This window comes from Armigeres subalbatus, chromosome 2, assembly GCF_024139115.2.
Source record: "Armigeres subalbatus isolate Guangzhou_Male chromosome 2, GZ_Asu_2, whole genome shotgun sequence".
Lineage (NCBI taxonomy): Eukaryota > Metazoa > Arthropoda > Insecta > Diptera > Culicidae > Armigeres > Armigeres subalbatus.
In genome coordinates this window covers 424680778-424694828 of record NC_085140.1, presented here as the reverse complement: position 1 = coordinate 424694828, position 14051 = coordinate 424680778, and the positions used below count along the sequence as shown (strand labels likewise).

The 14051-nt window shown below is 42.0% G+C and overlaps 1 protein-coding gene and 1 non-coding gene across 6 annotated transcripts in view; both read left to right on the top strand.

Moving 5' to 3' along the window:
* Positions 1–6045: 6045 nt before the first annotated feature.
* LOC134213488 (tRNA-dihydrouridine(16/17) synthase [NAD(P)(+)]-like) overlaps positions 6046–14051 on the top strand; it is a 359207-nt gene continuing 351201 nt past the window's right edge. For all 5 annotated transcript variants that reach the window (XM_062692578.1, XM_062692581.1, XM_062692579.1 and 2 more), the window contains exon 1: positions 6046–6357. The gene's annotated coding sequence lies outside the window, so the exon portion shown is untranslated. The remainder of the gene's footprint in view (positions 6358–14051) is intronic.
* On the top strand, positions 6636–6707 carry Trnaq-uug (transfer RNA glutamine (anticodon UUG)). The gene has a single exon. It is a non-coding gene; the product is annotated as a tRNA-Gln (tRNA).

Here is a 14051-nt window from a genome sequence, read left to right as displayed (position 1 = left end):
AATGGTGGTGTCAACACACTGCTGGAACCGCTGCCAGTTTACTTGATGGTAATTCCTTCTGGAGAGTTGATGACGGTTGATCGACGAACCGATTTCGGCCGGATAGTGATCCGAGCTGAGCTCCTGGTACACGATCGGTTCTGATATGTGATCAGCTTTCATGTTGGTTATGTACAGGTCTAACGTTGCGTGGACTCCGGACTGACTCAGCCGAGTGGAGGAATCCGGGCTCAGGATCGTGAAGTGATCTTCCTGGCACCGTTTCGATTGCCGCGACTGTTGCCCCAGGCTCGATGCTTCGCGTTCAGGTCACCGGCAATGATGTACTGACCTTCCCGCTGCTTAAGCTTGACAATGTCTCTCCGAAGGTCGGCCGATGTACCATCGATCTCCTTGGCTTGAGTTGGGCAGTAGGCCACGATGAGGGTGATTACTTCGACGGATGTGGTGACTTCTACCCCTACGGCCTCGATAATCTTGAGCTGCAGACTTGGCAGCAACCTATAATTGACGTTGTCCTTAGTGCGATAGCCACACCTCTCCTGGAGTTGGAACGATCGAGTCTCATCACATGGAAGTCTGGAGTATGTACACTCACCTCGTGCTTCAGGTGTGTTTCCGTGATGAAGGCCACGTCGATCTCTCTCTCGTCGAGGAAAGCAGCCATCTCAATGGTTTTGCTCTTGAGCAAGCGTTCCAATTGACCAGACCAACCCTAGCAGCCATTTTCAATGACAAACATGCCCAGGGTGAATATCTGGTCGAAGCGTGTTTTGCACTCGCAGTTGGGTAAAAATCGGAAAGAGCTGCTCCGATGTGTAGAGCGGTGAGTCACCCTCGGCTGGAGGGGTTCTGACGACGGAATCCAGGGGAGGAAGTGGAGCCATTCGCTGGTGTGGTGTTGGAGCTGGAATCGATGCTGCAGCAACCGCCAGCCGTTTTTGAGGTTGCAAAGGTGGATGTATTGGTATCGCTCCTCGGGGAGCCGGGAGCCGTTGAGAGCAGAAACACGGTTCTTCTTCGGCAGGGTCCTGGTGGATTTCCAAAAACGCCGCCCGCTTTGGACAGTCCTTGGTTGTCGCCGCAGTTGGCGCATTTGGGATCAGCCACCTCCATCTTGTCGCACTCTTCGGTCGGATGGGGTTCGCCACATTTGTTGCAGCGTGGCTTCATGCGGCAGTTTCTGGTGCCGTGCTCGAAGTTGAAGCAGTTGGTACACTGTGTGACGTCGCGGTGCACTGGCCGATATCGCTCCCAGTCAACGACGGTGTAATTTATAACGCCGACCAGCTTCAGGTCCTTCCACGTGGTGGAACCGTGCTCCAAGTGAACCAGGTAAAGCTGGTCGCAATATCTCCTCGCCTTGTCGGGACCAAGATTTTTTTATGTACAGGTTATCCGACTTCGTCAGTAGATGGGAATAAACAGCGCGGGGGGGGGGGGGGGGGGCCATACATTTTCAGTGCAAAACGTAAACAAACGAGCATAAATTCCATACAAAAATCCAAGATGGCTGAGTTGGGGATATTGACAAGTCGGATAACCTGTACATAAAAAATCTTGGTCGGGACGAGCGATTTTGTGCCGCAATGAGATCTTCTTCCTTCATGTCGTGGAACTCTCGCAGCGAAGCCTTAAGCGTCTTCATGCCGGAGTGCTCATGATGGTCCTTGATGGTACCGAATCGTCCACCGAGTCTTCCAAGACGGGTCCAGGAGAACGAGATCACTGTCGTGCATGCACTTACGTTCTCCAAATGCATATTACGTTAGCGATGTGGTGTAGTCATTAGACGAATCCAAGTAAAAATAAGAAGAAGACACACGACGGTGTTAACTTTGACAGATCCTACAGTACAGCATAGGAAGATAATTTTAAAATGCTTATAATAAATTCTAGACAAATTGTAATTAAAATCTGATTGATGTAGGATACGGAAAAAGTTCTGAATTACATATTCGGAAGCTTATCTCAATTTTTTGAATATTTTCCAAAAATGTATCTATCATACAGTTCGGAACTTTTCCGCATCATACTTCAATCAGATTTTAATTACATTTTGTCTAGAATTTATTATAAGCATTTTAAAATGATCTTCCTATGCTGTGCTGTAGGATCTGTCAAAGTTAACACCGTCGTGTGTCTTCTTCTTATTTTTACTTGGATTCGTCTATCGTTCGTGGTATATTTTCAGTAGTGTAGAGTGGTGTAGAGAGGGAACTAGTATGTTTTTATTCTTAGTGAGGGGGTTCCCTCCTTCTTCTGGCCAACAGGTTATGGGCCCAGGAACGATTCCCGTTCTCCATCTTAGTGGGATGTTATTGCCGTCGACGTTATCGCAGTGGGATCATGGATCGGCCGCATAAGTCGCGTGGCGCAGTGGGATCATGGATCAGCCACGTAACCCTAATAAAAAATCCCAATAGAATTACAATAGAAATTATTGAAACAGTACGCTGAAATCAATAGGCAAATTTAATAAGAATCTATCCCAGAGTGCGCTGCGTTAGATTGAGTGAAACCGGCTTGTTTACATTCTAGTTTGAATTTTTGATTATCAAAATTATCTCAATATTTATTCAACACACCTTCATTTTCCATTGGCAATGGGTTTTTCAATCGCTTATCTTTCTACTCTGACCAATCCTGTGTGATTTCGATCGAAAATAACAATTCCGGGAGTTCATAACCTTTGGTCCGGATCGACATTTTTTCAAATTTCTCTCGAAAATTGTATGTAACAACTAACCGGATTGATGTGGATTGCATAGAAAAAATAATTTATCTATAATTTCCATAGTTTTTGATCTCCCAAAAAGTGTATTTTGATCAGAAAATCGGAAAATGTTCGTCTGTGGCATGTTTCCGTTGGATTATTTTACCACCCATCACCACAGAGAACAGACATGGAGGCTCGAACAAAATTTCTTGCAAAACATGTGTAAACAAACACACCGAACCTCAACGCCATCGACGTCGACATTGCAACTCATAATCTCATTTTGACAACACGATGGCGCTGGTATGCTCTTGCGTGCATAACGACACTAGCGCACAGTGGCATTTTTTTATGACGCTAGCGCTGATTATGCACGGGATAACGGCGACATTCCAAAGTTATTTAAAATGAACAGTAAAAAGTTATCACAACATGGTGAGTGCAGCTTCAACGTCTGTTCTCTGTGCCATCACGTTTTTCATAGTTTTCAATCTGACTACCAGATGTCGAAGCGATCGCTGAGTTTCAAATAAATTTGCCTATTGTAATTTCGATAAACTTTATTGTGGCTCACAATAGATTAACATTAAAGAATATTGTTTTCCACCATAAAGCCTATTGTAAATGGGAGTTTTACAATAGAAAATAGGGGTTGTTATGTATCTTTACAATAAAAAAAATCTATTTTTTCTCGAACAAATTTTTGCCATTACAATTAAATTTATTGTAATTCTATTGCCAACATTCTACTGGCAATATCTATTGGAACAACAATATAGCGCTTTAATTGGTATGATATATAAACAATAGAATTTAATGTTCATCAATACAATTGATTGTATTTTTATGATATTTTATTGCAACTCTATTGTATTTTTTATCCAGGAAGTCTTGGGTAGCGCCGGACGGAATTCATCAGGAGGTTGGAACGTTCAGTAGGATGCTGGCTGGTCAGCAGGAGTCCAAGAGGAGCGTCGTAACATTCAGGAGCTGGTCAACAGGGTGCTGTGCAAACGTCGGATAGAGGCCATTTGTACGGGCAAATGATTGGGTCAGGAGGAATTGTTCGGCGAGGAGGAGCTCTGGACTAAAGGCTCAGTGTTAGGAGGAGCCAGGACAGTAGCGACGCGTGCACACTAAGGAGGAGTGTTTAAATATCAGGTAGTGTGCGACGCTTCGCTGTAGATCGAAGATGGTTTGTTTGTTGTTGTTGCTCTTGGGTAGATTAAGGAATATTGTTATGGTTGTATTGTATACACCTATTGTTGAATAAAGAGAACTGCCACTACAGTAGCCGTTCGATAACTGCAAAATGTTTACTTTTCAGTTAACGAATGCCGTTCGATAACTGCAATGCATTCTAGACGTCAAACAGTTGTCAATCGACGTCAGATGCATTAAAAGTGCAGCGCAATGCAGCTGTCATTGAGTCTGACATCAGTTTGAAGTTTAGCGGTCCGATAACTGCAAAACTGTTGCAACTATCGAATTGCAGTTAAATGACTTGCAATTATCGAACGTCTTCTGTACTGGCAGAAGTAACAGTCAGTAGCCTGGCGTGGTGTAGAGAGGGAACTCTAGTATATTTTTATTCTTAGTGAGGGGGTTTCCTTTTCTCCGGTCAACAGCATCCAGTTTAGAAAACCGATCAATAATCTTCTCCGCTCCAATAAACTTTCATGTTCCAACTCCAAAAACCAGGATCCACAACGCCAATCTTGCAACCATATCAGAAGAAGACGATCAATAATCTTCTGCGCTCATCACATCTCACATGTCCTAGTTCCAAAACACAGGCTACGACTGATTTCGAGCAAGCAGTCATTGATAGAGCTTACCAGGCTCCATAAACCCAATCTTGCATCCAGATCAGAAATGCGATCAATAAGCTTTTTAGCTCAACAAATCTTACATGTTCCAACTCCAAAACCAGGCTCCATATCAGAAAAAGACGATAAATTATCTTCTCCGCTCATCAAGTGCCACATGTCCTAGCTCCAAAACCCGGGGGCTACGGCTGGTTTCGGTCATATAGTCATTGATAGAGAGTATCAGGTTCCATAAACTCAATCTTACAATCAAATCAGAAAAGCGATTAATAATCTTCTTCTCTCAACAAATCTTACATGTTAGGAAAGCTTTGATCACCGCGTGACTTTATCGAAATTAATTTATTGGCTTTTTTCGGTGATAATTATACTACTCAAATCGAAAGGGAATAGATGAAAGTAATGAAGATACAGATTCGATTGACACCGCAAGTGAGCGGCAAGTGCGAAATTAATAGAAACTGAAGATTAGCAGAGGGCCATATGAGAGAACAAGCATTGTTGAAATCGCTTGAGAGGAGACGCTAATCTGCTCGTGGTTTTCAGCATAATATTCTGTATTTAATTCTACAAGAACTGAATGAGTATCATGGTTCTTGATCGTAAATTGTGCAGTCCAACCACATTTCATCTCATTCGGAATACATTTCTCTTACCCACACTGTTTGTAGATTCTTCTTGTACCGTTAACGCCATTGTCGTGATCTGACCTTTCGAACCGTAGGCCTGCTCCTGATGTATCATGGTTGCGGCTCTCACTATTGGACATTATACCCTATTTTACAAAATTAAAAAAAACTAATTAAGGATCTGTCTCAATTGGATAATTAAAATGAAATTAAACTTGAAAATGACATTTCAATAATTATCAAATAACCCTGCTCGCAGAGCAAGATTACTTTTGACAGATATCGAATCATTTTCCATCGATGTCCTATTGGAATTGCTGGGTAGCACCAGCCATTCTTATAACGGGGTTATTTTTTATTTTTCGAACTGTCACTTTTAACACAGACAAACAGACGTAACAGCTAGAATAATTTGTTTCAAAATCCATCGCCCAGTTATTTTACCACCACCTAACGTGCATGTTGTACGAAACAAAGTTTGGTACGACAATGTCAACAGAAGGCGCTAGTGTGAGATGTCAAATACAAAGGAATACGATGCGCGCGCCCCTGGATGTGAAACTCGCAAGCAGTTGAATTTAAAACGACCGTTGAACTCATGGTCGATGGGAATTTTCTCAGTGTTACGTCTGTTTGTCTGTGCTTTTAAGTTTAATTCTCCAAATGAGACAGACCCTAAGTGCGTACATTATACCGCTTTCTGGTGAATGTAAATTGAAAGTGTATGAATATAGATGTCGCTGGTATCACGGAAGAGTCTTGGATTTTTCTGAAGGGCTTGTGATGTGAAGGAAAATCGAGAAAGCGATCAAAACAAACGGCTAAAACGTCAAGGAATCAGCTGTGTTGATGTTTCGCCTTTGTTTCGGTTGCGTTTCGCGTCGCGCGTGCTTCTGTTTACGTCTTGTTCCGATCGATTTCGGTGCGGTGTGTTTTGTGGGTGAAAATCTTGTTCCCGGATGGTTTACCGTGAAGAACATTACAGTCACTTTAGTTTACCGGAAACCATATATAGGAAAGTGCTTATTTCAAGACTTAGTGTGGAATTTGTGTATAGAGCGAAAGATTCAAATAAGTGTTGATTTATTGGTTGCAGCCCGGGTGTGTTGTGTTCGTTCAGTTCTTGGATAGTTCCAAATCCAAACTAATTTTCTGATAGATCAAATTCACCGAATTGAAGGTAAGTTTTCCGTTATTAACCGCAGTATTTGGAGTAATTTAATTATTAATGTTCATGCTTACTATAAGAATTATTTTTTGAGGGATATTACAAACTAACATATATCATTATTTCCTAAATATTAGAATGGTTTATGATGAAACAACTCAATATCTGCCGGAAGCAGATTGTTTATGATGAAACAACTCAATCTATTGTGTGGTGTATTCGAAGATTTTTTTTCAAGAGATCATATTTTTGTTAGTGTTATTTTATTATTTCAGTGTATATCCTGAATCGGTTCCATGGTGTAACGGTTAGCACTCAGGACTTTGAATCCTGCGATCCGAGTTCAAATCTCGGTGGAACCTCTTTTTTGTAGAAAATTGTATCGATACATAAACGGATAGAAATATGAGGGACGTAAAGCGTGACTCCTTTGTTCCAAGGGTTCCAACATACAAGTGCAATGTGCAATGTTAGCAGTTTTTAGTCGCAATTAGATACAAGTGAATTCTCATAGGGACAATTTAAAATTTTATGACCTTCTTCGAGCATCATTAGGAGAAGTGCGGGTAGCACGCCCATAGGGGTCAAAACGCGCCACCCTTGAATTAGGCTAAATATCCCTATTGTGATTATTTTCAATAGTATAGTACTAGTTATTCTCTATCTTGTGAGTGCAATGGTCTCAATTAACTATTCTAAAAAGAACTCTGTCTCTTGTCTTTCTGTCCACCGATGGTCATGTATTTATTTTCGTTTTTTATTATTTATTTGATATCATTAAATTTCAGTCATTTATTTTACTATCGGTCATTTATTTTATTATAAGGTAAAGGTCAGCGAATTTGTCTTAATACGAGAAACACTAAGTCATGTCCCCTATATATCCGCTAATTTTTCTAACTAACCTAATAGAAGGAAGAGAGAAACAGTTTTTTCGTTGATCCATGCAGCTAGAGAGACTAAAATAAAAAGATTATCGAGAAGATATAATAGATACATTCACTATCTCCAATGCCAAATTAGTAAATCTACAAATTCTACTTTTCACTACTAAAATTCTACTTCAGCTATATACGGGTACAAAATGAATTATTGTTAGCTACTACTACAAGTATAAATAGATGTATGCTATTTGGATAAGCGTTTGTTTCAGGGTCTTGTTAGTATTAGAGTTATGTTAGTTAGACCCCTACTGAGCCCTGCCGGCACCTCCAAATTTACCAATAGGCAGTTGTTGTTAGATCGTGCGACACTAACCATTAGTTAACTTGGAGGCATGGTACCTCAAGTGTTTGGTATAACTGTTGACCTTATTTAAGTAAGATGTGATAAAAGTTTCTCTACGGAGCTTATTTTCAAACCATTACCATTAAAATAACGATATTCTTGTGAAGGAGATATAAAAAATGGAAAAATATCTTAATTTTTTAATTTAGTGTTGAACTTAACCTTTGTTTGAAAAAAGCACTCTATTAACACGTACGTCCCCAACCCCCATTTTACGACAAAACTCAAAATTCAAAACCATGCAGCTCAGCGAATTTCTAACGGATTTTCAAGCAATCTTCTGGAATCGATCACAAAATTCCTATAGTTTTAGGAACCGAGGTCAATTTTTGTCCAATGGCCATGGTTCCGGATATATTCCGGGGAGTACTGGGGTTACCTCCCTCCCGGAAAAAATGGTCACTAGCAGATCGGCTTCGAAATCCATCGTGCGACATGTCAAACGTCATGATTTTGCAAAACAAGTACACTGGAGTACATTTCGGCGATTTTCGATCGAATTGGCCACCCTCCGGGCTTCTGATACCCTCCGGGTACTTCCAGGGCCTGGTTCCCTTGGGGAATTGGCCAATTTTCATTCGCTCTTGGAACCCATCTTGTGACATATCAAACTTCATGATTTTGCAAAACTAGTACACTGGAGTACATTTCGGCGATTTTCGATCGAATTGGCCACCCTCCGGGTACTTCCAGGGCCTGGTTCCCTTGGGGAAGTGGCCAATTTTCATTCGCTCTTGGAACCCATCTTGTGACATATCAAGCTTCATGATTTTGCAAAACAAGTACACTGGAGTACATTTCGGCGATTTTCGATAGAATTGGCCACCCTCAGGGTACTTCCAGGGCCTGGTTCCCTTGGGGAAGTGGCCAATTTTCGTTCAATCTTGGAACCCATCTTGCGACATATCAAACTTCATGATTTTGCAAAACAAGTACACTGGAGTACATTTCGGCGATTTTCGATCGAATTGGCCACCCTCCGGGTACTTCCAGGCCCTGGTTCCCTTGAGGAAGTGGCCAATTTTCATTCGCTCTTGGAATCCATCTTGCGACATATCAAACTTCATTATTTTGCAAAACAAGTACACTGGAGTACATTTCGGCGATTTTCGATCGAATTGGCCACCCTCCGGGTACTTCCAGGGCCTGGTTCCCTTGGGGAAGTGGCCAATTTTCATTCGCTCTTGGAACCCATCTTGTGACATATCATACTTCATGATTTTGCAAAACAAGTACACTGGAGTACATTTCGGCGATTTTCGATAGAATTGGCCACCCTCAGGGTACTTCCAGGGCCTGGTTCCCTTGGGGAAGTGGCCAATTTTCGTTCAATCTTGGAACCCATCTTGCGACATATCAAACTTCATGATTTTGCAGAACAAGTACACTGGAGTACATTTCGGCGATTTTCGATAGAATTGGCCACCCTCAGGGTACTTCCAGGGCCTGGTTCCCTTGGGGAAGTGGCCAATTTTCGTTCAATCTTGGAACCCATCTTGCGACATATCAAACTTCATGATTTTGCAAAACAAGTACACTGGAGTACATTCCGGCGATTTTCGATAGAATTGGCCACCCTCAGGGTACTTCCAGGGCCTGGTTCCCTTGGGGAAGTGGGCCACCCTCCGGGTACTTCCAGGCCCTGGTTCCCTTGAGGAAGTGGCCAATTTTCATTCGCTCTTGGAATCCATCTTGCGACATATCAAACTTCATTATTTTGCAAAACAAGTACACTGGAGTACATTTCGGCGATTTTCGATCGAATTGGCCATCCTCCGGGTACTTCCAGGCCCTGGTTCCCTTGGGGTAGTGGCCAATTTTCATTCGCTCTTGGAACCCATCTAGACATTCTCTTTTACTGCGATTTTCAATTGGCCACCTCAGGGTACTTCCAGGCCTGGTTCTCATGGGCCACTTTTCACATTTGAACTATCATCAAATCATGATTTTGCAAGCATCTCACTCTTCGATCTCCAGGCTTCCGCCTGGCCCAAACTCATTCCTGGAATCATGATTTTGCAGTACACTGGAGACGATTTTCATCAGCACTCACATTTCTGTGCTCATTGAAACTTGAGCCGGCAGTGGCGGGATAGATCATCCTGGCAGTCGTCACGCCGTTGGTGATCATGTGGCGGATCGGCGTGAACCAGTTTCAAGCGCCAAAATTTCTTCAAAAGTTTGTCATGGAATTCTTCCAGAAGTTCCTCCACTAGATTTTTTAAAAGATCGTCAAGGAATTCCTTTGGACATTCGTCCGTAAGTGCCTCTGGGAAGTTCCTCCAGAAACTCCTCCCGGATTTCGCCTGGAAGTTCCTTCAGGAATTCCTCCAGGAATTCATCTGGAAGTTCCTCCAGGAATTCCTCCGGAGGTTCCTTCGGAAGTTTCTCCAGGAATTCCTCCGGAAGTTTCTCCATGAACTTTTCCGGAAGTTCCTCCAGGAATTTCTATGGTAGTTCCTCCAGGAATTTCTCCGGAAGATCCTCCAGGAATTCCTCCGTAAAACTGGAATTGACTGAATAATTCCTGGAGGAACTTCCGAGGAAATTCCTAGAGAAACTTCCGAGGAAATTCCTTGAGGAACTTCTGGAGGAATTCCAGAGGAACTTCCGGAGGAACTCCTGGAGGATCTTCCGGAGGAACTCCTGGAGGATCTTCCGGAGGAACTCCTGGAGGAACTTCTCAGAGGCACTTACGGACGAATGTCCAAAGGAATTCCTTGACGATCTTTTAAAAAATCTAGTGGAGGAACTTCTTGAAGAATTCCTTGACAAACTTTTGAAGAAATTTTGGCGCTTGAAACTGGTTCACGCCGATCCACGCCACCGCTGATCACCAACGGCGTGACGCCGCCGCCGCTGCCTGAAAATGATCTATCCCGCCACTGCCGGTAAAATTTCAATCAGCGCACAGGCCTACCTGGAAGTACCCTGAGGGTGGCCAATTCTATCGAAAATCGCCGAAATGTACTCCAGTGTACTTGTTTTGCAAAATCATGAAGTTTGATATGACACAAGATGGGTTCCAAGAACGAATGAAAATTGGCCACTTCCCCAAGGGAACCAGGCCCTGGAAGTACCTGGAGGATCGCCAATTCGATCGAAAATCGCCGAAATGTACCCAGTGTACTTGTTTTGCAAAATAATGAAGTTTGATATGTCGCAAGATGGGTTCCAAGAGCGAATGAAAATTGGCCACTTCCCCAAGGGAATTCAGGTGTGTCTGGAAGTACCCGGAGGATCGCCAATTCTATCGAAAATCGCCGAAATGTACTCCAGTGTACTTGTTTTGCAAAATCATGAAGTTTGATATGTCGCAAGATGGGTTCCAAGATTGAACGAAAATTGGCCACTTCCCCAAGGGAACCAGGCCCTGGAAGTACCCGGAGGGTGGCCAATTCTATCGAAAATCGCCGAAATGTACTCCAGTGTACTTGTTTTGCAAAATAATGAAGTTTGATATGTCGCAAGATGGGTTCCAAGAGCGAATGAAAATTGGCCACTTCCCCAAGGGAACCAGGCCCTGGAAGTACCCGGAGGGTGGCCAATTCGATCGAAAATCGCCGAAATGTACTCCAGTGTACTTGTTTTGCAAAATAATAAAGTATGGGTTCCAAGAGCGAATGAAAATTGGCCACTTCCCCAAGGGAACCAGGGCCTGGAAGTACCCGGAGGGTGGCCAATTCGATCGAAAATCGCCGAAATGTACTCCAGTGTACTTGTTTTGCAAAATAATGAAGTTTGATATGTCGCAAGATGGGTTCCAAGAGCGAATGAAAATTGGCCACTTCCCCAAGGGAACCAGGCCCTGGAAGTACCCTGAGGGTGGCCAATTCTATCGAAAATCGCCGAAATGTACTCCAGTGTACTTGTTTTGCAAAATCATGAAGTTTTTATATGTCACAAGATGGGTTCCAAGAGCGAATGAAAATTGGCCACTTCCCAAGGGAACCAGGCCCTGGAAGTACCTGGAGGGTGGCCAATTCGATCGAAAATCGCCGAAATGTACTCCAGTGTACTTGTTTTGCAAAATAATGAAGTTTGATATGTCGCAAGATGGGTTCCAAGAGCGAATGAAAATTGGCCACTTCCCCAAGGGAACCAGGCCCTGGAAGTACCCGGAGGGTAGCCAATTTGATCGAAAATCGCCGAAATGTCCTCCAGTGTACTTGTTTTGCAAAATAATGAAGTTTGATATGTCGCAAGATGGGTTCCAAGAGCGAATGAAAATTGGCCACTTTCCCAAGGGAACCAGACCCTGAAGTACCCGGAGCGTGGCCAAGTCGATCGAACATCGCCGAAATGTACACCAGTGTACTTGTTTTGCAAAATCATGAAGTTTGACATGTCGCACGATGGATTTCAGCCGATCTGCCAGTGACCATTTTTCCGGGAGGAGGTAACCCCAGTACTCCTGAATATATCCGGAACCATGGCCATTGGACAAAAATTGACCTCGGTTCCTAAAACTATAGGAATTTTGTGATCGATTCCAGAAGATTGCTTGAAAATCCGTTAGAAATTGGCTGAGCTGCATGGTTTTGAATTTTGAGTTTTGTCGTAAAATGGGGGTTGGGGACGTACGTGTTAAACAACAAAAATAAAAATAAAATAAAAATCTTTTTAAGACACTTGAAATATCAACGTCAAGCCCCTTATCCATGGACAGGGAACTAGTACCACTACTACTATTATTGCTACAAAACTAATAACTTGACCACTTACGGAAATGAGGATAGACCATATGATGCGTTCATCCATTATTATATTGAATATTGTATACCCTGAATCTGAATAACTGAATTTTAGACCTCATTATTTTAATAAATAATAAAGGTTTGAATATTAGAAAACTAAAGGGAATAGAACTTGACCAAAAAAAGCAATTACGGAACAACTGGACAGAAATTTTGTATAATGATCACTATTAGACTACTGAAACTTTAACATATGACATTACTGTGACTGATAGGATACAATTAACTCGACGACGTATTGACAAACATCCGATACTCAACCGTGTTAAAATAAGGGAAGCTCTTCAATGTGTCCATTTATTACAATAGTACTTAAATTAATCTATTTTGAAACTACCCTACCAGAATGATATCATTACATCTTTATTCGAAATTGTTACTTGGAAATGGCAACAGTACCACTAGACTACCACTAGTCCACATAGACTACTATTAGGTATTGAATGTCGGCTCCAAGTAACTAATAATTAAATTTACATGTTAACTACTTATTCAGAAAACATCTATGTACATGTTGAGCTTCCATTATTTGTTCGGTTTATAATTGACAGACTGTAGATAGAAAGAATAATGTATCGGTATGATCACAATACAAACCCAGGCCGCAGTGACCTAGTGAGCAACATAGCTTCAGTCCGGTGGCATCCCTATCTCACACAATAGGTTTGTTTTGCAGCCAACATTGCGCGACCGTATCCCACTGACAGTTCTGTATCCTAATGAGAATCATATGTGATGTTTGTAAACAAAACACATACTATCATGAATTTTACACTGAGATGTTGGCTGCAAGAACATGGCGTCGTGCCACCCACCTGCATAGCTTGAGTCGTCTGCTAGTATTGTGTATCACATGGAGAGCCCAGCCGAGATACCAGTCTATTAAGACTACAACTGGTCAACTCTCGAAAAAAAAAAAAAAAAGAAAAAAAAAAATTAAAAAACTGAAGGAGTTTTCGAAACGAATTCGTAAAGTTATTTCTGGAGGAATATTTTAAAGAAATTCCAATGGAATTTTTGAAGAAGTTCCTAAAAGAATTTCCGAAGGAGTTTGCTAAATGCGTTTTTAAGAAATTCCTAAAGAAATTTAGGAAGGAACTCCAAATAGAATTTACGAAGAAATTCCTAGATTTCTACAGGAATTCCTTCGGAAATGCCTTCAGGAACTCCTTCCAGAATTCCTTCTGTAGTTGTTCCATCTGGAATTTCTCCTGGATTTCCTTCGAAAATAGCCCCAGGTAGTTGTCTTTTTGGAAAATGCACCAGTAATTTACTCTAAAATTCCTCCAAAAAATCCCTTGAAGATTACTCCAGGAACTTTTTCGGCAATTTCCGAAGGGATTTCTTCAAAACATCTTCTAGAAATGAATCCAGCAATTCCTTCGAAAATTCTTCCAGGAATTCCTTCGGAATTTCTCTTAGACATTAGGTCAATACTTCCACATCGAATTCTTTCACTAATTACGTTAGTAATTTTTCAGGGTTTTTCAACCCCCCTCCCCACCATGTAAGATTTTTTATTTATATGGAGCGTAAGAAAATGGCAGACCCCCCCTCCCCCATAAGTGCTTACGTAATTAGTATACGACCGCTAATTCTTTCCTAAGACCTCTTGAAATTCCTACAAGAATTCCTTCGGAAGTTATCCCAGGAATTTCTCAA